Genomic DNA, 24,535 nt, shown 5'->3' with positions numbered 1-24,535 from the left:
TGTTGTATTGTGCTCTCCCAAGCACTTACTACAATGCTCTGAACACAGTAATCACTCAAGAAATAGCATTGAAATATGATTGAACACCTTGAGGCCCTACATTCTCCTCTAGCTTTGTGTCTCTCCCCTCCTGTAGGCAGTCACGCATTTACTCTATTTATTGCTATTGTTCTCGTCCGTCCGTCTCCCCCGATTAGACCGTGCGCCCGTCAAAGGGCAGGGACTGTCTCTATCTGTTACCCATTTGTCCATTCCAAGCGCTCAGTACAGTGCTCTGCACAGAGTAAGTGCTCAATAAATACTATTGAATGAATGACTGAATAATAATAACAATGTTGGTATTTGTTAAGCGCTTACTATGCGCAGAGCACTGTTCTAAGCGCTGGGGTAGATACAGGGTCATCAGGTTGTCCCACCTGAGGCTCACAGTCTTCAACCCCATTTGACAGATGAGGTAACTGAGGCAAAGAAAAGTGAAGTGACTCGCCCACAGTCACACGGCTGACAAGTGGCAGAGCCGGGATTCGAACCCGTGACCTCCGACTCCCAAGCCTGTGCTCTTTCCACTGAGCCACTCTGCTTGGCCAGAGTGTCCTCCCGGAAGCTGTATCATGTTACCGTGATGCACGGCTCTGCTTTCAATTTGATTTTACTGGGGTGCGAGAAATAGCCCGGCCTTATGGAAAGAGCACTGTCCTGGGATTCAGAGGACCTGGGTTCTAATCCTGACTCTGATTTCCTGCTTTTAGACCTTAGGCACGTCAGTTCACTTCTCCGTGCCTCCGTCTCCTCAACGGGAAACTGGGAATTAAATCCTAGTCCCTCCTATCTGGGATATGAGCTCTTGTGGGACAGGGAATATGCCTAAACGGATTAAACTGAACGACCCCAGCTCTTAGAACAGAGCTCGACACATTATAAGCCTTTACCAAATATGATAATAATAATACTTATTATTATGGTTATGAACGTGGGAGGAGCACTTGGAAGATATTTTGCCTAATTTATAGCATTGGTGGTAGCCAGAGAGGGTAGGTTGTTGGCCACTACATTCCTCAGCACTCCCTCTGACACTGGATCTTTGCCTTTAAAGCCGCAGTTTCAAATATGGCGATTAATTAATTAATCAATTCATTCATTCAATAGTATTTATTGAGAGCTTACTACGTGCAGAGCACTGTACTAAGCGCTTAAAAGGTACAAATCGGTAACAGATAGAGACAGTCCCTGCCCTTTGACGGCGCACGGTCTAATCGGGGGAGACGGACAGACGAGAACAGTAGCAATAAACAGAATCAAGGGGATGAGCATCTCATGAAAACAATGGCAAATAAATAGAATCAAGATAATTAATTCACTCAGTCCATTCTTTAGAAGGAAGAAGCCTGAAGGATGGGGGCCACAGAAGCCTGCCTGACCTCAAACAGGCACAAGGAAGTGGGGAAAAGCTTTTCTCGCAATGTCAATCTCAGCAACCATTAGGATGGCACACCTTAAAATGATTTGACAGACAAGAGGGCCGTACTAGCTTTCAAGGAATATGAAATGGTTTTAATACTTTATTAGCATAATGCTCTTGCTCTGCTCTCCTCAACACAACATTTCCCTCAGTCTCTAGTAGTCCGTCAATAACTGGGCTCCATGAACTTTCCACTCCGCTGAATTTCTGGGGGGTGGTTTCCAGGTCAGTCGAATTCGCACACCGTGGAGGGAGGTGGAGCAGGGGAGGCCCAGAGCCCGAATGTTTTATGTACTATACGAAATGGCCCAGTGAGAAAAAGAGCAGTAGCGGGGCGCGGTGGATAGACCGTGAGCCTGGGAGTCAGGAGGGTATAATGAATAAAATAATAATAAAGTTGGTATCTGTTAAGCGCTTACTATGCGCAGAGCACTGTTCTAAGCGCTGGGGTAGATACAGGGTCATCAGGTTGTCCCACGCGGGGCTCACAGTCTTCATCCCCATTTGACAGATGAGTTAACTGAGGCACAGAGAAGTGAAGTGACTTGGCCACGGTCACACAGCTGACAAGTGGCGGAGCGGGATGGGTTCTAATCCCAACTCTGCCGCTTTGGGTGTCGTGTGACCCTGGGCAAGTCACTTCACTTCTTTGGGCCTCAGTTACCGTCTGTAAAATAGGGATTGAGACTAGGGAACCCACATGGGACAGGGACCGTGTCCAACCTGACTTGTTTGTATCCACTGCAGCACTTAGTAATAATAATAATGTTGGTATTTGTTAAGCGCTTACTACGTGCTGGGGTAGATACAGGGTAATCAGGTTGTCCCATGTGAGGCTCACAGTTAATCCCCATTTTACAGATGAGATAACTGAGGCACAGGGAAGTTAAGTGACTTGCCCAAAGTCACACAGCTGACAAGTGGCAGAGCAGGAATTCGAACCCATGATCTCTGACTCCCAAGCTCGGGCTCTTTCCAGTGAGCCACACTGCTTATTATTACTCCGATTAAACGATCTTGTAACCAAGGGGAAAAACCCATAATCGAACAGAGAAATGGGCCTTACCCCTCCGATGAGGGATATAATTAGGAGAAGCAGCGTGGCTCAGTGGAAAGAGCCTGGGCTTGGAAGTCAGAGGTCATGGGTTCGAATCCTGGCTCCGCCACGTAGCTGTGTGACTGTGGGCAAGTCACTTCATTTCTCTGGGCCTCAGTTCCCTCATCTGTAAAATGGGGATTAAGACTATGAGCCTCACGTGGGACAACCTGATTACCCTGTATCTACCCCAGCGCTTAGAACGGTGCCTGGCACATAGTAAGCGCTTAACAAATACCAACATTATTATATAATTTAGGGGGGTGAGCCCCATCCTCTATGAGATGGGCTCATTTAGTCACTGGTCAATCCCTGGTTCCTCTGACCACGTTAGGGCTTGAGAAATAGAAACCAGCAACCCCCGCCCCTCTTCAGTGGAAAGAGCCCGGGCTTGGGAGTCAGAGGTCATGGGTTCGAATCCTAGCTCTGCCACTTGGCAGCTGTGTGACTGTGGGCAAGTCACTTCACTTCTCTGTGCCTCAGTTCCCTCATCTGTAAAATGGGGATTAACTGTGAGCCTCGCGTGGGACAACCTGATTACCCTGTATCTACCCCGGCGCTTAGAACAGTGCTCTGCACATAGTAAGCGCTTAACAAATACCAACGTTATTCACTCTTGGCTTCCAAAGGGGGATGCGGCAAAAAGAACCGAGAAGAAAGTGGGGATTCCTCCTCACGCTTTTCCCCATCATTAGCATTTTGCCTTCGCATTCCAGTAACACCAACAAGCTCTGTGAGGGGCCGGGCCTTCATTTCTGCCGTATCAGCAAACACCAGGAGGTGACATAGGCGGTTTACTGGATAACGAGTCTGAACATGAAAGGCAATTTCACCTTATTTATTACTTTACGTCTGATTTGCAGTAAGGAATAATGATTCTAAGTTTAACACCCAAATTGGGTTCACTGTGGCTCAACTGTTCGGCTGCCTTAGTGAAACAAGAAAGCACTTCCCCACTGAGCGCTGAATTTTAAATTAAGGATACACTTAGTATCTTCTTGTCCCCACGCCTCCCTCCTTTTTCGAAGCACTCAACTTCCCCCCACTGGGAAATGATACTTAGAGCAAAAAGGGTCCTTCTAACCCCAGTTCTCTTCATCGTTAGAATATTTTCAAATGACCTTTACAAATGAAGGTGCTCGTAAAGAGATGAGCCGTTCGGCTGGCTGGTGATTTGAAACCTAGTAAATAGGCATTCTTTGTCAGCAGACTTCACCCAATTAATCTCTAAGACATTCCCCCGTGGCAATGTGCACTTGAGTTTAGAGAAAAATAGAGATTTTGAAAGGATGGACTTAAGCAGAATCCACAAACGACACTGGTGTAGAGGCTGACGGACACTGACGCTCTCGGTTTGTATTTTCGGGCCCGGGCCCCCGCAATTCGCCCCGTCGACAGGTATCCTCGGCCCACCTGTGAGTTGGGTTGGGGAACCGGTCAAGGCAGCGATGATAAGAAGTTATTATTTTAAGTGGGCAGTGATTAGTCACTAAATCACAGCCTAGACGAAACCCCAATCTGCTTCAGTTGAACAAAAGCAGAAGGAAACTGAGGTAGAGAGCTGATTTATGTGGCCTGATGGATAAAGCCTGGGAGTTAGAAGAACCTGGGTTCTAATTCCGGTTGTGCCGTGTGGCCTTGGGAAAGCCACTCAACTTCTCTGTGCCTCAGTTACCTCATCTGTAAAGTGGGAGTTTAGACTGAGAGCCCTAGGTGGGACGTGGACTGCGTCCAACCCAATTATCTTGCATCTGCTTAGACTGTAAGCCCGTCAAAGGGCAGGGACTCTATCTGTTACCGATTTGTCCATTCCAAGCGCTTAGTACAGTGCTCTGCACATAGTAAGCGCTCAATAAATACTATTGAATGAATGAATCTGCTCCAGCGCTTACTACAGCGCCCGGCACATGGTAAGTGCTTAACAAATAACCACAAATATTATTATTATCATCTCTCTGGTAGAAAACTTAAAAATCAAGAGGCTCGCCTTGAGATATACAATTGCCACTGCGTGGAAAGATAAATTGCCATTACGAAGATTAGATAGTTATCTCCCTAGGGCAAGGGCTGCGTATTTTGCTTTTAGTGAGCTCTCCCAAATGCTTAGCACAGCGCTCTGCAATCGGTGATATTTATTGAGGACTTACTGTGTGCAGAACACTGTACTAAGTGCCTGAGAGAGCATAATAGAGCAGAGTGGATAGAGAGGCTCCCTGTCCTACAAGGAGCTTGCAAATTGCACACAATAGGCGGGTGATGAATACCACTGATTGACTCAATCATTTCCTCTTAAAGATGATCATGAGCTTCTTTGACATCTCGTGGCATTCCTTCAGGGTTCAGTTGACTGAGGAGTATTGTGGAAAAGCATTATTCATTCAATAGCATTCATTGAGCGCTTACTATGTGCAGAGCACTGGACTAAGCGCTTGGAATGGACAAATCGGCAGCAGAGACAGTCCCTGCCCATTGACGGGCTTACAGTCTAATCGGGGGAGACGGACAGACAAAAACAATAGCAACAAATGGAATCTAGGGGATGAACATCTCATTAAGACAATAGCAATAAATAGAATCGAGGTGATGTACATCTCATTAACAAATAAATAGGGTAATGAAAATATATACGATTGAGCGGTGGAGCACGGTGCTGAGGGGAGGGGAAGGGAGAGGAGCAGAGGGAAAGGGGGGAAAAGAGGGCTTAGCTGAGGGGAGGTGAAGGGGGCTAGAGGGGGAGCAGAGGGAAAAGGGGAAACATGAAACTCTTGGCTAGGTTTGCAGGAATGCTGAAAGATTCAGCTTCTTTGGTTATAATGGTGTCTTTCTCAAAGACCGGAGCCACGCTTGTTCTCGCCTTCATGTATGTAGCAGTTTTTCAGTGCTTTGGGAGGCCTCGTGTCTGATGGCAGAAGATATTTTTCGAAGAACGGCTCCCATCTGCAGCTCTCTCTCACTTAACAATTAAACTGTTTGCTGACATCTACATCATTGACAGCACGCATCTCCGCCTCAGCTATTTCACCGCCGACCTCTCATCCATGTCCTGCCTCTGGCCTGGATGTCCCTCCCTCTTCACATCCAAAAGACCATCTCTCTCCCCACCTTCGGAGTCTTACTGAAGGGTGCACAACTCCAAGAGGCCTTCCCAACTAGGCCTTCATTTCCCCAATAAATACCACTGAGTGATGGTATCTGGGAGTGCAGCGAATTCTCTTTTTGACACTGTCAGTGATAGAAATTTGACGAACACTGACTTTCTGCCACTTGTCAGCCGTGTGACTGTGGGCAAGTCACTTAACTTCTCTGTGCCTCAGTTACCTCAGCTGTAAAATGGGGATTAACTGTGAGCCCCACGTGGACAACCTGATTACCCCGTAACTACCCCAGCGCTTAGAACAGTGCTCTGCACATAGTAAGCACTTAACAAATACCAACATTATCATTATTATTATTATTTTCGGGGGAAGTGTTGTTTTCTTAAGCCATCTGTCTCTTCATTATCTAAAGCTAACGAGAAGAACACAACAAATGCATTAGGAGAGGGAGCTTTCATTAAGAATTTGATGCTCTTACAGGAATAGTTTGTTACGTGTCCCTTGCGACGGGACCAACTTGGGCCCAGAGACTAACTTCCCGATTTCCTCTGCCCACGCAGTAGTTCTTAACCGCAGGAAAGAGGGAAAAATCTTCCACTCTGTCCGGTAATGCTTCTCACTGCACTTTTTTCACTAGAAAGCACCCGGGGAACGAGGCTGGAAAACAAATAGTATTAGTTTCTTGATATATAGTCGATACTTTTCCAATAAATGTAATTACCTGGTACCGTGAACGGCTAAGCATTTTTCAGTCCAAATATTTCTTTACAGTGGAGTTCAACGCGAGCAAGAAAAGCGCTTACCAGTAGTATTTATTGCTTGCCAAATGCCAAGAGTCTTCAGTGCATACAGAAAAGAGAAGCTTTGGGAGGTGAAGTCAGAGGTAGCATTCAAACTCCGGAGCACTAACCAGTTGGATCAACAGATTTCCAGACAGAGATAGGAACGGAATAGCTGAAATTTAGCTGTGATAGTGAACTTTCTGCCCACTTGAGCCAATACAGGTTTCCCGGCATTGAACCTAGCGTCCGCACAGAAGACATCTTAATTAGCAAATAACCACCTCTGGATGTTTTCGCTGCTAAATAGGTGAGTTCTGTGAAAGGCTCATTTGGAAATACCACAGAAAAGGAGACAGCGTGCTTCACCTGAAGCTGTTTCAACAAACAGATTGCTACTAAGGGTCACCCACTCTGGCTTGCTATTGAAAGTAACTGCAGCTTTTTGTTTCAGCAGAGGCGTAGAGCAACCCATGAGCAACGTAGAGCGACCCATTAATTTTTGCGGGCAGCGTTAGAAGCCTGGCTCTAAACTAGGCCAAGGTTTCAGATTCTTAGTGGAAAACTTAGCTGGCCTAGCAAAAATATACTGGGGGAAATTTTAATAAATATCATAAACTCGAAGCTCACCGTGGGTCGGGAACATGTCCATTAACTCTGTTGCCCTTTCCCAAGTACTTAGTACAGTGGTCAACATATAGTGAGCACTTAATAAATTCCACCGTTTGATTGTGGCATTTGTTGAGCACTTCCTGTGTGACATGCACTGTGCTAAGTGCTGGGGCACAGACTGGTGCTGTTTCCAAATCTATTTTTTTTTTTTGTTAATTGGGGATATTTTATTGGTTGTTGCACCTTAGGTGAAGTTTGACCAGTAAAAGTCCGCCGGGATCGATGCTCCACAAAATTTAGGGTCCCTTCCCCATCTGCGGCAAGCAGCGCTCTTCTAATTAAGGCTGCTCAGTCAACGGAAATATTCAAAAGGACCCACAGTCTTGATATCAAATGACCTATATCCCTCACTGCCTAAATGCACCATTTTGTTGGGTTTTTTAAATGGCATTTTAAAGCGCTTACTATGTGCCAGTCACTGAACTAAGCCCTGAGGTAGATACAGGGTAATCAGGTTAGACACCCTTCCCACACAGGGATCACAGTCTTAATCCCCATTTTACAGATGTGGGAACTGAAACACGGAGAGGTTAAGGGACTTGCCCAAGGTCACACAAGTGGCTGAACCGGGATTAGAACCCAGGTCCTCTGACTTCCAGGCCCGGTTTCTTTAGAAGCAACATGGCCTAGTGGATAAAGCCCAGGCCTGGGAGGGAGGAGGACCTGGATTCCAATCCCAGCTCTGCCATGTGTCTGGTATATAACCTTGGGCAAGTCACTTCTCTGGGCCTCATTTACCTCCTCTGTAAAATGGGAATTAAGACTGTGAGCCCTATGGGGGAAAGGGCCCGTGCACAACTGAATTACTTCACATCTACCCTATCATTTAGTACAGTGCCTGACATGTAGTAAGTGCTTAACAAATATTATTATTATTTTCACTCACTACACTTCATGTAGCCCCACTAGCAGTGTCTCCGAGACAATTAATTTACATTTTTTATGCATATGTTAAATGAATGTTAATGATTACTGAAAACATGTTTATCAAAGATTAATTACTTTGCACTAGCAAGTCTTAATAATGAAAATCAAATGCACACTCAGTCATACACATTATTTATTGATATGCATAGGAAAGATCGCATTAATGAGCATCTTGTTCTATTGAAGGAAAAAAGATTTCTATTAGTGCAACCTTAGAAAATGACTCAAACTCCCCAAACTATTTCCGAGAGTCTTTTCTAAAGAAATATCAAATCCCAGGTTAGTACCAGAATTTATACTACATTAGTATAAGCATGCAACAAATATTAATAATGATAATTGCAGCATTTGTTAAGCACTTACTGTTTAATAATAATAATGTTGGTATTTGTTAAGCGCTTACTATGTGCAGAGCACTGTTCTAAGCGCTGGGGTAGATACAGGGTAATCAGGTTGTCCCACGTGAGGCTCACGGTTAATCCCCATTTTACAGAGGAGGTAACTGAGGCACCGACAAGTAACTTGCCCACAGTCACACAGCTGACAAGTGGCAGAGCCGGGAATTCGAACTCATGACCCCTGACTCCAAAGCCCAGGCTCTTTCCACTAAGCCACGCTACTTCTCTATTTGCCAGATACTTATTAAGTGCTGGGGTGAGTACAAGTAAATTGGGTTCGACACAGTCCCTTGTCCCACGTGGGGCTCACAGTGTCAATCCCCTTTTTAACAGATGAGGTAACTGAGTCACAGAGAGGTGAAGTGACTTGCCCAAGATTACACAGCGGATAAGTGGCGGAGCCCGAGATCAGAAGCCGTGACCTTCTGACTCCCGGGCCTGCGCTCTATCCACAATACAATGCTGCTTCTGATTGGACCAGCAGATATCGATTGCCCCTAGGTGATTCTATTTTTCTATTTTGAATGAAAGGTGTGGAAATGACTAAGTTGTTATATCAAGTGGCACAGGATACATAAAAAAAAAAAAGAATGAACAATGAATTACTACAAGTCAACTGCTGACAAACCAGCTTTTCTACATCAAACCCAGGCTCTAATGAGGTTTAACAATAACCAAGATTGTCCAGGACTTGATTTTGACTAACTGAACAACAGTGGTTCTTCAGTGGTTTTGTATTAGGGGGTTTATAATAATAATAATAATAATTATGGTATTTGTTAAGCGCTTGCTATGTGCAGAGCACTGTTCTAAGCGCTGGGGTAGACACAGGGTAATCAGATTGTCCCACCTGGGGCTCACATTTTTTTAAAAAATCCCCATTTTTACAGAGGAGGTAACTGAGGCCCAGAGAAGTTAAGTGACTTGTCCAAGGTCACACAACAGACAAGTGGCGGAGTCGGGATTAGAACCCACGACCTCTGACTGCCAAGCCCGGGCTCTTGCCACTAAGCCACGCTGCTTCTTTTATCATCGGCCTAGACCTGCTTACAGAGGGAGATGAAGGCAATTCCATCTTTGAAGATAGAATAGAAGAGGAACCACCTGAGGGTGGAATTTCTTGCCTAAAACAGCAGAATATCCTCAGATCTGACACTCCTCAAATATCATATTAGCAGGCGGTTGGTTTCCTCAATAGTTCCTTCAGTCTAGACACCTCTGTCTCCAAAGGTAAAACTCCAGAAGACATTTCTTAAGGTCTAGTGGACCCAAGTCCTCCGCCACTCACCTGCGCTGTGACCTTGGGAAAGTCACTTCTCTGAGCTTCGGGTTCCTCATCTGGAAAACGGGGATTCAATACCTGTTCTCTCTCTTTTTTAGTCTGAGAACCAGGACAGACAAGGACTGTGTCCAACCCGATTCCCAGATATCTCTCCCAGAACTTGGTCCAATGTTTCATACATAGAAAGCGCTTAAATAATAATAATGATGACATTTAAGTGCTTACCATGTGCCGAGCACTGATCTAAACACTGGCGTACAAGGTAATACCATTCATTCATTCATTCGATAGCATTTTTTGAGCACTTACTATGCACAGAGCACTGTACTAAGCGCTTGGAATGTACAGATCGATAACAGATACCACAAATACCACTGTTACTATCATTGCTGTTATTATTTTCATCGCAATAATGATATAATTATATACAATGGTCATTACGAGAGCAAAGAATGGAATTCATCATGCCTGACTCTCCAGCAGGTTTCTCTGAGGCTGTTCTCACACAATACGGGTGAAATGAGACCCAAGATCTTTTCTCACTGGATAAAATGTCTCTTACATTGGCTAGAAGCACCCCTCCTCCTTTTTTAAAGCCCGTCGTCTGCCCCTGGAGACCGGCGCCTCTATTGCTTTTGATTTTTAAATGAAAGGCTAGTTCCCCTTTTCAATCTGAATACTTTTCTGGCCTACTGTACATCTCACCTCTGCAAAAAACATTGGTCTGAACTCTGGGGTGGGGCGGAGGAGACGGGGAGAGTGTTTTCAGGCGCTTCTTGATTCCCTGAATAGATTAATATCTGGTGCGAGTTATACATCTAAAAAGCTGGAATATTTCCTATGAAAAGCAGTACTTGTCCTGATGGATTTTGTTATGATAAGAGCACGAGCCGAGTGTGGGCTGTATAATTTATTAAGCAAATTCATGTTAAAATAATGCAGGGACCGTACACCAAAATATGTTTTGCGATATCTCCTACAATAAAGGCCAATCAATTTGGGTGATATACTCTATGGTTTAGACACAAAATTGAATTCAGGCATAAAGCTATGAATTATGAAGTAAAGCAAATATTAAATTTCAGAGGGTAGTAAAGTACACACGAAACAATTCTATTTCCGAGTTGCTTAATATATTGCCACTGTGTTAAATGCAAGGATAGCTGAAAAGAGCGTAGGCCGTGATTTTTAAAAGCATCTTTGTATAGCTGCAGAGCACAGCCTCATATTTTGCCTCTCCCAGGCAGGCAGGAGAATCAGTAACTCAAGGCCAGCTCAGAAGAATTAGCGTCAAGTTCTATGTTAATATGCAGAAACTCCAAAGCTGCCAGTGTGTTTTTGTGCTTTTAGAATTGGCTGGAGAGAAAAGTTTCAACTTAATTAGCTTCAAAAGAATAACTCTACGGGAGAATGGGAGTGGTAGGAATTCTCCGCTAGCCTCGTAGATAGATTTCCGAGGCTCTCAGTCCACAGAAAATTGGACCTGTCTGCAAAATTTCCTAAAAAACATCACTCGCTGGGACACTGGAGGTCATGTAGCTTATAATAATGATTATGGTATTTGTTAAGCGCTTACTATGTGCCGAGCACTGTTCTAAGCGCTGGGGTAGATACAGGGTCATCGGGTTGTCCCACGTGGGGCTCACAGTCTTCATCCCCATTTTCCGGATGAGGTCACTGAGGCACAGAGAAGTGAAGTGACTTGCCCACAGTCACACAGCTGACAACTGGCAGAGCTGGGATGCAAAGAATGGACCAGTTACAGTTCAGAGTTCCTAATGCTAAAAAATCCTTTCGGTCTGGTGTCTGTGCTTGGGGTCGGCTGCCTGCTGTATCTCAGGTGCTGTGAGGAGAGGAAGAATAATAATGTTGGTATTTGTTCAGCGCTTACTATGTGCCGAGCACTGTTCTAAGCGCTGGGGTAGACATAGGGGAATCAGGTTGTCCCACGTGGGGCTCACAGTATTAATCCCCATTTTACAGATGAGGGAACTGAGGCACAGAGAAGAAGGGGACCTACAACTAGCTATTGCTCAGAATTGCATATAGTATCTGAAATAAAACCCAAGATGGGAGAAATTGGGTCATAAAGATGAACTAGAGCAGAATAAATGACCAAAGAACTGGACCTTGCTTAAATTTTAGATATTTAAATCCCTCAAAAATCTTAACAGAAGTGCAAATTTTTGCATCTCGTGGGACCAAGAAACTAATATTGAGCTCTGCATTCAGGAGGTGCTTAGTAAATGCTGTTGATGATAGTGATATAAGCCATCTTGCTTACCTAATGACCCTAAGAGAGATTTCCACCTCTCAGGATTGCATCTGGAGAGTTTCCAGTACTCTACCAGTCTCGACTATGGGAGGGAGAGTCAAGCAGAGGCTTACCCGTTCCATTCCTAGCTTGGGCAGTGGCTAGCGAGTGGAAGACAATCTGCTACAAGTCAAAACTCACCTATGCCGGGTAGCAGCTGCATGGGAGAGAGTTGAGGGCAGAGGGGCAAATTCACTGCAGTGTTTGGCACATAGTAAGCACTTAAATACCATTATTATTATTATTATTATTGCTGCTTGAAAGAAGGCAATGGTAAAGCTCTTCCATATTTTGACCAAGAAAACTCTATGGATACACTACCAGAATGATGGCAGATGGAGGTGGGCGTTCTGGGAGAGATGTGACCGTGGGACCGCTATGGGTCGGAGGCGACTCGACAGCAATAGGACGAGATATGATTTGTACATTCCAAGCGCTTAGTACAGGGCTCTGCACATAGTAAACGCTCAATAAATACTACTGAATGAATGAATATGCTGTTAGCGCTAGAAGTCTTTGGAGGCACCATATTATGTGGCAAGCTTTGTTAATTCATAAGCGTGGCCTTCAAAGAGACGCTAAGTAGACCACTTTGCTTTGGATTCCAATGATGCTGTCTGACAATCTTAACAATTTTCTGAATCTCTAAACAATTTGGAGAAGCCACCGACTTCTTGAAACAGGAACTGATAGCACAAGGCTTTGATCCCCAGAAACACTTTATTTGGGCTGTCTCCACAGCCCAAATGGAAATATTTGCAAAATGTACTGCTTGGCAGGCAAATACAAATATTTTGAAAATCACTTCACTATCAAAATGGGTTTGTAAATAAAACGATCCCGGCTAGAAATTCTTCATAAATCTTTCCCTCTCTTTCTAAAACTCTACTGATATAACCCCGGATGCCAACAATCTCAACTCAGCCTTTATTCCCCAGTCTGCCTTTCTGCATTTTCAGATTTCTCTTAAAGGCAGGACTCCAAGAGAGGCTTCTGTAGAAACCGGCACTGTTTCTATTGTGCTAGAATGGCATTATTTCTCCTTCCCACCAAGTGTGGATAAAGTTTAGGTCAGCCAATTACTAAGCCACACCACAGGATCCAGGGCTGTGCCAACAAGGCTTTTATTTCTAAAATATGGGAGAAATAAATTAGCAACACTTGAAAGCTCATTGGACTTGTCACTGGATTAATGGCTTGCAAATAATAAAAAACGTTATATTGTTTCCAAAAAAAAAGAAAGCCACTACACATTGGGAATATTTTAGGTGCTTCACGCAAGGGGGTTCAATCACTCTTATTAAGATGGAGAAAGTCCATTGTTGACAAAACCACTAGTGTCAACTCTGGGAAACAAGGGGAAGTAGAGGAGAAAGACAAACACACAACAAGCAAATCAGAAGAAGAGAAAGAGTAAATGATAACAGTGGAAGTCTGGCTATAGACTGGTGAACCCTAAGATTGGCTCCAGAGTCTATGGCAATTAGGAAGAGTGACTTAAATATGGCTTCAGAGGAACATTTCAAGTATGAGAAGAAATCAGACTGGAAAGGGGAAGCGTATTAAGGTGGTGACTATACATTATAATCCCCCAAGAATATGGGTGAACTTATCCGAGGAAAAGATCCCACTGGCCTCAACTGTACAAATATTTCTGCCAGAAATGAAATTTGGGCATGAATTATCTGAATTATTTCTGCACTTCAGATAACAAATCTATACCATGTTTGAACATGCGATCAACAATTCATATTTATTGAGCATCCTGGGCAAAAACAATCAATGGCAGTTATTGAACTTTTACTCTGTGCAAAGCACTATACTAAACTCTTGGGACAACAGAGTTGATAGACTTCCATTTCCTCTGTATTTTCAGAATGCTGGCTCTTGCTCACACATTTTCTTTATGGTATTTGTTATGTACTTACTATTTGCCAGGCACTGTACTAAGTGCTGGGAAAGATACAAGTTAATCGGGTTGAATACAGTGCTTGGCCCATATAGGGCTCACAGTCTTAATCCCCATTTTACAGATGAGGTACCTGAGGTCCAGAGAAGTTAAATGCCTTAGCCAAAGTCACACAGCAGATACGTAGCAGAGCTGGAATTAGAACCCAGGTCCCTCTGACTCCCAGGCCTGTGCTCTTTCCACTAGGTCAGGTTGGATTGGTGTGACATGGGCCGAGGCGAAGTAGTGTCAATTAAATAATAATGATAACTGTGGTATTGAAGTGCTTAAATGTGCCAAGGATTCTACTAAGTGCTATAGTACAAGATTACTATATATTATTATGCAAGATAATTAGATAAAACACTGTCCCTTTCCCACAAGGGGCTCACAGTCTAAGTAGGGCCATTGTTTTTATGTTTTTGTTCTTCCCCTTGACTCTATTTATTATCATTGTTCTCGTCCGCCCATCTCCCCCGATTAGACCGTAAGCCTGTCAAAGGGCAGGGACTGTATCTGTTGCCGATTTGTACATTCCAAGCGCTTAGTACAGTACTCTGCTCACTCTAGGCTTCAAGGCTCTCCATCACCTTGCCCCTTCCTACCTCTCCTCCCTTCTCTCTTTCTACCGCCCACCCCGCACGCTCCGCTCCTCCGCCGCCCACCTCCTCACCGTCCCTCGGTCTCGCCCATCCCGCCATCGACCCCCGGGCCACGTCCTCCCGCGGTCCCGGAACGCCCTCCCTCCTCACCTCCGCCAAACTCATTCTCTTCCCCTCTTCAAAACCCTACTTAGAGCTCACCTCCTCCCAGAGGCCTTCCCAGACTGAGCTCCCCTTCTCCCTCTACTCCCTCTACCACCCCCCTTCACCTCTCCGCAGCTTACCCCTCTTTTCCCCCCATCTCCCTCTGCTCCTCCCCCTCTCCCTTCCCATCCCCTCGGCACTGTACTCGTCCGCTCGACTGTATATATTTTCATTACCCTATTTATTTTGTTAATGAAATGTACATCGCCTCGATTCTATTCAGTCGCCATCGGTTTTTATGAGATGTTCTTCCCCTCGACTCTATTTATCGCCATCGTTCTCGTCTGTCCGTCTCCCCCGATTAGACTGTAAGCCCGTCAAACGGCAGGGACCGTCTCTATCTGTTGCCGACTTGTTCATTCCAAGCGCTTAGTACAGTGCTCTGCACATAGTAAGCGCTCAATAAATACTATTGAATGAATGAATGAATGAAGAGGTATGGAATCCCCATTTTCCAGTTGAGAAACCTGGAGAAGCTGTGACTTACTCAAGTGACCCAGCAGACAAGTGACAAACCAGAATTAGAACTCAGGTCCCCTGACTCCCTGGCCTGTTCTTTTTCACAAGGCCAATCTGCCTCTCTAATTTGCTTTAATAAAGTAGATGGTCTATTAGATGGGCATACCGCATCTCTATGCCAGCATTCAGAGAGACAACAACGAATGTGATGGACTGAAGGATACCGTCCCCATCTTTACCACAAAGTCAGTGAGGAAGCAAAGAACAGAAGAAACCCCTCAGGCCCGATTTTCAATGCCCTTGTCAGACCCTGTCGTTACAGCCAAGGCCTGTCAGAGAGGGAAATTTCCCTGCCACACCCAAGAGAATATTGTCTGACGGGAAAAATGAGCTCATTTCGGCACACGCGTATTCGAGCCCCGAGCGCTGCCAAGATAACTCAGACTATTAAACTTTGATAAAGTTTCTAAAACGGTTGCTACCCCTCAGATTTATAAATTTCTCATCGTATTACATCCACTGCTCATTTGCTTCCACCACCATTTTCACTAATTGGTTATCACAGGAGAAAACTTTGGTAAAGGTCAGGTGGAGATTTTCAGACCATTTGGTGGCTAAAAATTAGGTTGAATCCTGCAAATCACATAATTTTCTGTCTCGGGAAAAAAAGGCAATTTCGGGGGAGAATTCTGAGATGGCTGTAGGAATCTTTAAAGCAGAAATTCAGGGATCACTTGCAAGCCACTTGCCCACAGTGATTTCTTGGTGCTTTGATGAATGCTCTTCACAGTAGAGACTTAAAAAAAAGTCCCACCTCTCATTTGAATCTGACAGTTTCCCCTTTGTTTATTCCTTGAATGTTTTCAAAATGTAATGTGATGGGAGAGGGGTTTTCTCAAATTATCTAATATGAGAAAGCAAAGATAAAAATCAATTTGAACAACAGAATGGGATTCTGTGTGTGTGTGTGCAAAATGTTAATATGATTTAAATTTAGTACAGCTGGACACCACACCTGCATCATTAATTGTTTAATAACGCTGGCACTTATTTTGCATTTTGAGCCAAAATATGTTCATTAATATTCATGTTAATGACTCTAATTACCCCTTCTGTCATGTTTGATATGTAAAGATGAACAAGCAGTAACGGCAGTTAAGTGCTCCTTTACCTTTCTAGACTTGATGCAGAGGTCTTAGTCAAAAGTTACGTTTATATGGGGCAATTGAAAAAATATTTCTTGGAATGCACATGGTTTCTAACATCCTTATTAGTATCTCCTACACTGGCAGAGAAAGTTAAGGGCACTTGACAGTAGCGTCTTTTTTAGCATTCAGTGCAGCAGGACTCAAAAGTTGGTAGGAAATTTTCCACAGGACCCTGTGATTTCAATTATGTATTCTGATTGGCCCTGGCATTCACTTGATTGACGGCCACTGCCCGTGGAATGTGGTTTTCGTACTCTGGGGGGTGATCCGGAGAGGAATGAGTCCTCGGACCCTTTTCTTTTTTTAATGCAATTAACTATGCATAGAGGAACATGCTATGAATGAATTTTTCCTGGGACACCAATTTGACTTGCAAAAGAAAATCCAAGATAAAACTGCATGCCTCTAATCCACTTGGTTCCAACTGACGGAGGGGTATAACTGAACGAAGTCCATTTCCCCGGGTTTCCTCATAATGGAGATCTCCAGTTCAGGACGACTGGCAACCGAGTCTCTGACCGTCCACGCTTTGAGGCGTGTCTCCAATCACCTTGGACGACCCTTCAAACCAGCAAGAAGTCTAAGGTGACCGTCTTTCGAGCTCCCCCATGAGGGTAACCCCGTTCAAACTGCCAAATGCTGTCATACGCATCTCACCGCTCTGTGCCCAACAGGCCTATTTTCCACTTGGGCACGAGACTACACTTCCTCCTGAAGGAATAATCCACAAAGCCAGGTTCAGGGTCATTACATGAATTTCCCAACATCGGCCGAGGAGTCAGTGGAAGCTCTAGGGACGGAACTCTTACCGCCGATTCAAACCCCAAGCCTTCAGGAACCACAATTTGGAACTTGGACAACATATGATAATCGATCCACCATAAATATCTGGATTTGGAGTTGGGAGAGAAGGGTGTCATTGTAGAATCCAGTCATGGACACAAAAGACAGAGGTGACTTGACTAGAGCAGTATTTGCTGGAGGAATGACTCTAAGAGCTTTGAAAGTGGAAATATGGCGATGTAGAGAAGCAGAAACAAAAATGATGCCAGACCCCATGAGAAACCAATGAAACAGCTCAACAAGAAACACCTTCTACTGTACACAATGTGAGGTGAGTATAGATAACGCACCAGATCTGTCAGCTCAGCAAACATGATCAAGTATCTGTCATCGCTATCATTTCCAAACCTGAAATACAAGTGTGGTAAAGAACATGGAACCAGGAATCGAGAGACCTGTGTTCTAGTCAGAATGCTACCTGGGAAATAAAGAACGTTATTCCGACAGCACATCTAGCTGATGCAACAAAGTGTGTTGTTGGAAGAAATGAATGGTATTCATTCATTCAATAGTATTTGAGCGCTTACTATGTACTAAGCTCTTGGAATGTACAAATTGGCAACAGATAGAGACAGTCCCTGCCCATTGATGAGCTTACAGTCTAATCGGGGGAGACAGACGGACAAAAACAATAGCAACGAATAGAATCGAGGGGATGTACATCTCATTAAAACAATAGCAATAAATAGAATCAAGGTGATGTACATCTCATTAGCAAAATAAATAGGGTAATAAAATATATACAAATGAGCGGATGAGCACAGTGCTGAGGGGAGGGGAAGGGAGAGGGGGAGGAGCAGAGGGAAAGGGGGGGAAGGGGGCTTAGCTGAGGGGAGGTGAATGGGGGGTAGAGAGGCAGCAGAGGGAGCAGAGGGAAAAGGGCAAGCTCAATCTGGGAAGCCCTCTTGGAGGAGGTGAGCTTTCAGTAGGGTTTTGAAGAGGGGAAGATAATTAGTTCGGGGGAGGTGAGGAGGGAGGGCATTCCAGGACCGCGGGAGGATGTGGCCCAGGAGTCAACGGCAGGATAGGCGAGAACGGGAGACAGTGAGGAGGTGGTCGGCAGAGGAGCGGAGCCTACGCTGTGGGCAGTAGAAAGAGAGAAGGGAGGAGAGGTAGGAGGGGGCAAGGTGATGGAGATCCTTGAAGCCTGGAGTGCGGAGTTTTTGTTTCGAGCGGACGTCGATAGGCAACCACTGGAGGTTTTTAAGAAGGGGAGTTACAGGCCCAGAACGTTTCTGCAGGAAGATGAGTCGGGCAGCGGAATGAAGAATAGACTGGAGCGGGGAGAGACGGGAGAAAGGGAGATCAGAGAGAAGGCTGACACAATAATGCAGCTGGGATATTATGAGAGCCCGTACCAGTAAGATAGCCGTTTGGGTGGAGAGGAAAGGGCGGATCTTGGCGATATTATAAAGGTGAGACTGGCAGGTCTTGGTAATGGATAGGATGTGTGGGGTGAACGAGAGGGATGAGTCAAGGACGACAGCGAGATTGCGGGCCTGAGAGATGGGAAGGATGGTCGTGCCATCCACGGTGATAGAGAAGTCTGGGAGAGGACCGGGTTCGGGAGGGAAGATGAGGAGCTCAGTCTTGCTCATGTTGAGTTTTAGGTGGCGGGCCGACATCCAGGAGGAGACGTCCCGGAGGCAGGAGGAGATGCGAGCCTGAAGGGAGGGGGAGAGGACAGGGGCGGAGATGTAGATCTGCGCGTCATCTGAGTAGAGATGGTAGTCAAAGCCGTGAGAGCGAATGAGTTCACCGAGGGAGTGAGTGTAAAGTTGCTTTCGGATTTGCCAGGAGCAAGCCGGTCTTCTTCAGACGGCTGCAATCCAAATGATGCCAACGCAGAAAGAGGCTTGAGGCGTTCTCCTGTCTTCCGTGTGTGTCTAGCATACTTCCATCAGTGCTTAGACCTCTTAGATCGGCGATTCCACAATTTTCCATTATGTGCCCAGCCTGTCGAGTTGAGAAATTCCTAGAGGATTAGAATCCTAGTCTAAGTTTCTAGTCTTAGGTGTTCAAGTGCTTGGCTGTAGATATATTTATAGATATATGTTTATGTTTATAGATATAGATCTATATTAATATGTATGTGCATGGGGGTTTGTGTAACTATGTATATATGCATATACACATTCACTCGTGTCTCCTATAATTTCAGGGGTTACAGTCCTACTCTTCCGATGAATCCCACGTTAAGGAAAACCCGGCTTCTTGTAATCACACTTTGATCAGCATTACACACGTGCTACACCCCTAAAACTCAACATGTCCAAAACTGAGCTCCTCATCTTCCCTCCCAAGCCCTTTCCTCTTCCTGACTTCCCTATCACCGTGGATGGCACGACCACCCTTCCCGTCTCTCAAGCCCGCAACCTCGGTGTCATCCTTGACTCGGCGCTCTCGTTCACCTCACACATCCAATCCGTCACCAAGACCTGCCGGTCTCACCTTTATAATATCGCCAAGATCCGCCCTTTCCTCTCCACCCAAACGGCTATCTTACTGGGCTTATCTTACCGTTACCAACACCTGCCGGTTTCACCTCTACAATACGAGATGTTCTTCCCCTTGACGCTGTTTATTGCCATTGTTCTTGTCTGTCTGTCTCCCCCGTAATCGGAGGACGGACGGACGGACGGAGTCCCTGTCAAACGGCAGGGACTGTCTCTATCTGTTGCCGACTTGTTCATCCCAAGCGCTTAGTACAGTGCTCTGCACATAGTAAGCGCTCAATAAATACTATTGAATGAATGAACAGAACTGAAAGTTGCCACTGAATACAGCTACCCTGATAGCACTCGGTCAGAAAACGACAGAGGGCTATTTGGCACGGCCTAGTGGATAGAGAACGAGTCTGGGAGTCAGAGACTACAAACCAGAGGATCTGGGAGTCAAAGGACCTGGGTTCGAATCCTACCTCTGCCATGCGCCTGCTGTGTGACCCTGGGCAGGTCATTTAACTTCTCTGCACTTCAGTTTCCTCCTTTGCAAACTGGGAATTAAACTACCTGCTGTTCCTCTCACTTGGATTTTGAGAACCCTGTGGGACAGGTACTCTGACTTATCTGGTATAATAATAATAATGTTGGTATTTGTTAAGCGCTATGTGCAGAGCACTGTTCTAAGCGCTGGGGTAGACAGGGTAATCAGGTTGTCCCACATGAGGCTCACACTCAATCCCCATTTTACAGATGAGGTAACCGAGGCACAGAGAAATGAAGCGACTTGCCCACAGTCACACAGCGGACAAGGGGCAGAGGTGGGATTCGAACCCATGACCTCTGATTCCCAAGCCTGTGCTCTTTCCACTGAGCCATGCTGGTATCTGCTCTGGAGCTTAGTGCCGTGTTTGGAATGTACTAAGTGCGTAAAAAATGCCGTTTTTATGATTATTTCTATGAGGAGGAAAAAAACGGCACCAGGCACTGTACGTACCAAACGCCTCAGGAGGGGAGGGGCAAGGTGGGAGCACTGACTGAATTATGGAACTTTTCTGAGTTCCCGTTTTGCCATTTTTTTAGTGCTAGGTTGTGTTCGTGTAGCTGCTCTGCCATTTGGAGGCAGAAGTGGCTTCGGTGGTAAGTCAGATCCTCACAAAGCAATTCAATAGGTGGCAGTTTGCGGGAAAGAAAAGACACAGATCTTAACTGTTTGAGAGATGCAGCCGGAAAGAAGACAGCAGTCGTTTATTTAATGAAGCTCCCCTATTACTTGAGACTGGGTGTAAACTTTAAATGTTTTCATCTGAAGAAAAAGAAAACAAGGATGTAAGTAGAGTCTAATAAATGTGTTTTCAAAATCTGTTGTTAAAAATAAATAACACATGTTTTCAGGCTTTTAATTAGGCCATGGAACAAACTAAACATGACTGGGTTTGTGTGAAATAGCTTTCATTTCATGATATATGGAAACACCTCCTGCTCAGCTCAGTGTTTATAATACACTTGTTCCATCAGTGAAGCTGAATTTGGGAAGCTGATTTTCCTTTTCAAGTGGCTCTGCAAGGCATCCTTAAAATTTACTTTCTACTAGGATGGTTTTCCTCAGTAGGTCGTAGCACAAAAGAGAAAATGTTATCAAGATACGGGATTGCTCCATGGTTTCATGCTAGATGCGTGACTCTTTCCTCTAGGACAGAAGGAATTAGGAAAGAGAGTCACGACCTCACGAAACAATGCATCGTGATTTAGAACTAAACCCACAGATCTTCTTTTACGAGGTCCATATGTAGACGGAAGGGTTTCACAAAAGGTGATCTATATGTACATCGGGAATGTATACCACATGGTTAATCTTAAACAGATTCTCTAATCTGAGTGGCAAGACTGGGAGATGAATCTTCATTTTAGGGTGAGAGCAAACCAGATGTACTTAGCTCTTTTGATCCGTTTACGCGACCGGTGCCAAAAGAATCCTGCCTTCCCGTCAATTCTGTCCGTCTGACAGAATTCCAGTCCATCGTAGTAACTGCCACGCCAATCCCGGGATCCAGGGGGAATCTAATGCAGTATTTTATATCCTCATTTCGCTTTTAAATAATTCATTTGAACGGTAATGGAATTTAATCAGCCCATTCGAACCAACTACAAATTCTAAAGAGCCACCTATCCACACTTCCAAACAGGAGATCCGAGTCATTTTATAGAATAATGACAGGGCCGTTCTCCGCATCCACTGAGGATAGAACAAGAGGAAATGAGTTTGAATCACAGCAGGTGAAATTTATAATAGATATAAAGAGGCGCTTCTTGACTGTAAGGATTGATGGAGTGGAGAATGGGCTACCTGGGGGACACTCTGAATTATCCATCCCCAGAAACCAGAGATATTAACTGAGGCCACCATATGTCATGGGTGAAGAAGAGGGTTTCCTGCGACAAGATGGATTAGGCCATTCCAAATCCCTCCTTGGTCCTCAAATCCCTCCTTGGTCCTCAGCTATCATATCGTTACCACATGGCTTTCTTTTAAGGGAGTGGCCACTGATGGAACTCAAAAATCCCAGAGACGTGTGAAATTACACTCGTTAAACAGGTCACGCCTTTTAATATAATGATGCCTCTCATTCCTCTTTTCTCCGGCTCCCTTCCCCTTCTCCGTTGGTTAAACACTTGGATCCCCGACCTTGGGCATTTGATTTTCTCCACGGCTTCAACCCCATAGCCCTTATGTACATGTCTTTAAACGATATATTATTAATTCATTATTACTAATTTATCTTTGGAGAAGTAGCATGACCCACTGGATAGAGAACGGGTCTGGGAGTCAGAGGACCTGGGTTCTAATCTTCTGTGTGACCTTGGACAAGTCACTTTACTTCTCTGTGCTTCAGTTACCCCAACTGTAAAATGAGGATTGAGTGTTATTCCCAGGTGGGACAGGGACTATGTCCAACTCTATTTACTTCTATCTACCCTCTTCTATCTTGAGAAGCAGCGTGGCTTAGTGGCAAGAGCCCGGACTTGGGAGTCAGAGGTCATGGGTTCGAATCCCTGCTCTGCCGCCTGTCAGCTGTGTGACTTTGGGCAAGTCACTTAACCTCTCTGTGCCTCAGTTACCTCATCTGTAAATGGGGATGAAGACTGTGAGCCCTACGTGGGACAATCCGATTACCTTGTATCTACCCCAGCGCTTAGAGCAGTGCTTGGCACATAGTAAGCGCCTAACAAATACCAACATTATTATTACCCCAGCGCTTAGTACCATGCTTGGCACATAGTGAGCACTTAATTACCACAATTATGTTAATATATTAATTTTAGCTAATTCTAATATCAATTATACTAATGATACAAAAATTTTATTAATGTCTGTCCCCTTCTCTAGCTGTAACCTCACTGTGGGCCGGGAACATATCTGCTAACTCTGTTGTGTTGTACTCTCCCAAGTGCTTAGTACAATGTTCTGCACAGCACAAGCATCCTACTGATTGATTGATTTCCATCCCACAGAAATCTGCTGAGTTTGCCCAAGCCCGGAACATTTTTAGATAAAGTACCACTGACTCTTCCACTTTTCCCAGACTCTTTGGTTTTTCCTGTCAGATCCCTATGACTACCGCCACCAAATCTGAGCTGCAGAATTTAGTCATAGGAACTTAGAGTAGGGAGGCCGAAAATAAAAATTCCAGACACAGAGACATCGGTGCCAGACAGGAGACAGACCCATTCGAAGCCGAGCACTTATCCTATGAATTCAGGATTGCATTCCAGATGCCATGAGAGCTTATAATAACGATAAATAATGATAGTGATATTTGCTAAGTGCTTACTGTGTGCCAAGCACTGTACTGAGCACTGAGACAGATTTTTTTTTTTCCTACGGTATGTGAAGCAGGGTGGCTTAGTGGAAGAGCACGGGCTTGGGAGTCAGAGGTCATGGGTTCTAATCCCTGCTCTGTGACCTTGGGCAAGTCACTTAACTTCTCTGTGTCTCAGTGACCTCATCTGTAAATACCACCATTATTATTATTATTATTAAAATGGGGATTAAGACTGTGAGCCCCACGTGGGATAACTTGATTGCCCCGTATCTACCCCAGTGCTTAGAAAGTGCTTGGCACATAATAAGCACTTAAGTACCATTATTATTATTATGTGCCAGGTACTGTTCTAAGCCCTGGGGAAGATACAAAGTAATCAGGTTGGACACAGTCCATCTACCACTCGGGGCTCACAGCCTTAATCCCCATTTTATAGATGAAGGAACTGAGGCTCAGAGAAGCTAAGTGACTTGATCAAGGTCACCCGGCAGACAAGGGGTGGAGCCGGCATTAGAAGCCAGAACCTTCTGGCTCCCAGGCCCATATTGCTTCTCAATTTGTTACATTCAGTTTGGATACAGTCCCTGATCCCACAAGGGGCTCATGGTCTAAGGGAGAAGAAGATCAGATAGATATCTTATCTCCATTTACAGATGAAGAAATTGAGGGCCAGGGAAGCAGCAGAGTAGGGATTAGAACCCAGGATTCCTGACTTCCAGGCATAGGCTCCTTCCATTAGGCCACACCCTCTCCAAATCTAAAGCCTCCAACCTCGCTTATTGAAGTGGGTTTTCTTGATCCTGACAACTCGGTCCAGCTTTCCCCATCACAGACTCCCGATCACTTGGGATACCCCCAGCCTCCGGGACACAAACTTTCTCCAGTCATTCACTCAAATCATATCGAGTGCTTATTGTGTGCAAAGGACTGTACAAAACACTTGGGAGAGTACAATACATAAACTGATAAATCCTCTGCCCAGAT

General features: G+C 44.9%; 1 non-coding gene across 1 annotated transcript; it reads left to right on the top strand.

The window, feature by feature from the left end:
* Window positions 1-12,015: 12,015 nt before the first annotated feature.
* On the top strand, window positions 12,016-12,153 carry LOC114815375. Its single transcript, XR_003763137.1, has one exon. It is a non-coding gene; the product is annotated as a small nucleolar RNA SNORA7 (small nucleolar RNA).
* Window positions 12,154-24,535: the final 12,382 nt, after the last annotated feature.

This window comes from Ornithorhynchus anatinus, chromosome 11, assembly GCF_004115215.2.
Source record: "Ornithorhynchus anatinus isolate Pmale09 chromosome 11, mOrnAna1.pri.v4, whole genome shotgun sequence".
In the NCBI taxonomy this organism is placed as follows: Eukaryota; Metazoa; Chordata; class Mammalia; order Monotremata; family Ornithorhynchidae; genus Ornithorhynchus; species Ornithorhynchus anatinus.
The sequence above is the reverse complement of the archived record's forward strand: the minus strand, read 5'-3'. Positions and strand labels throughout refer to the sequence as shown.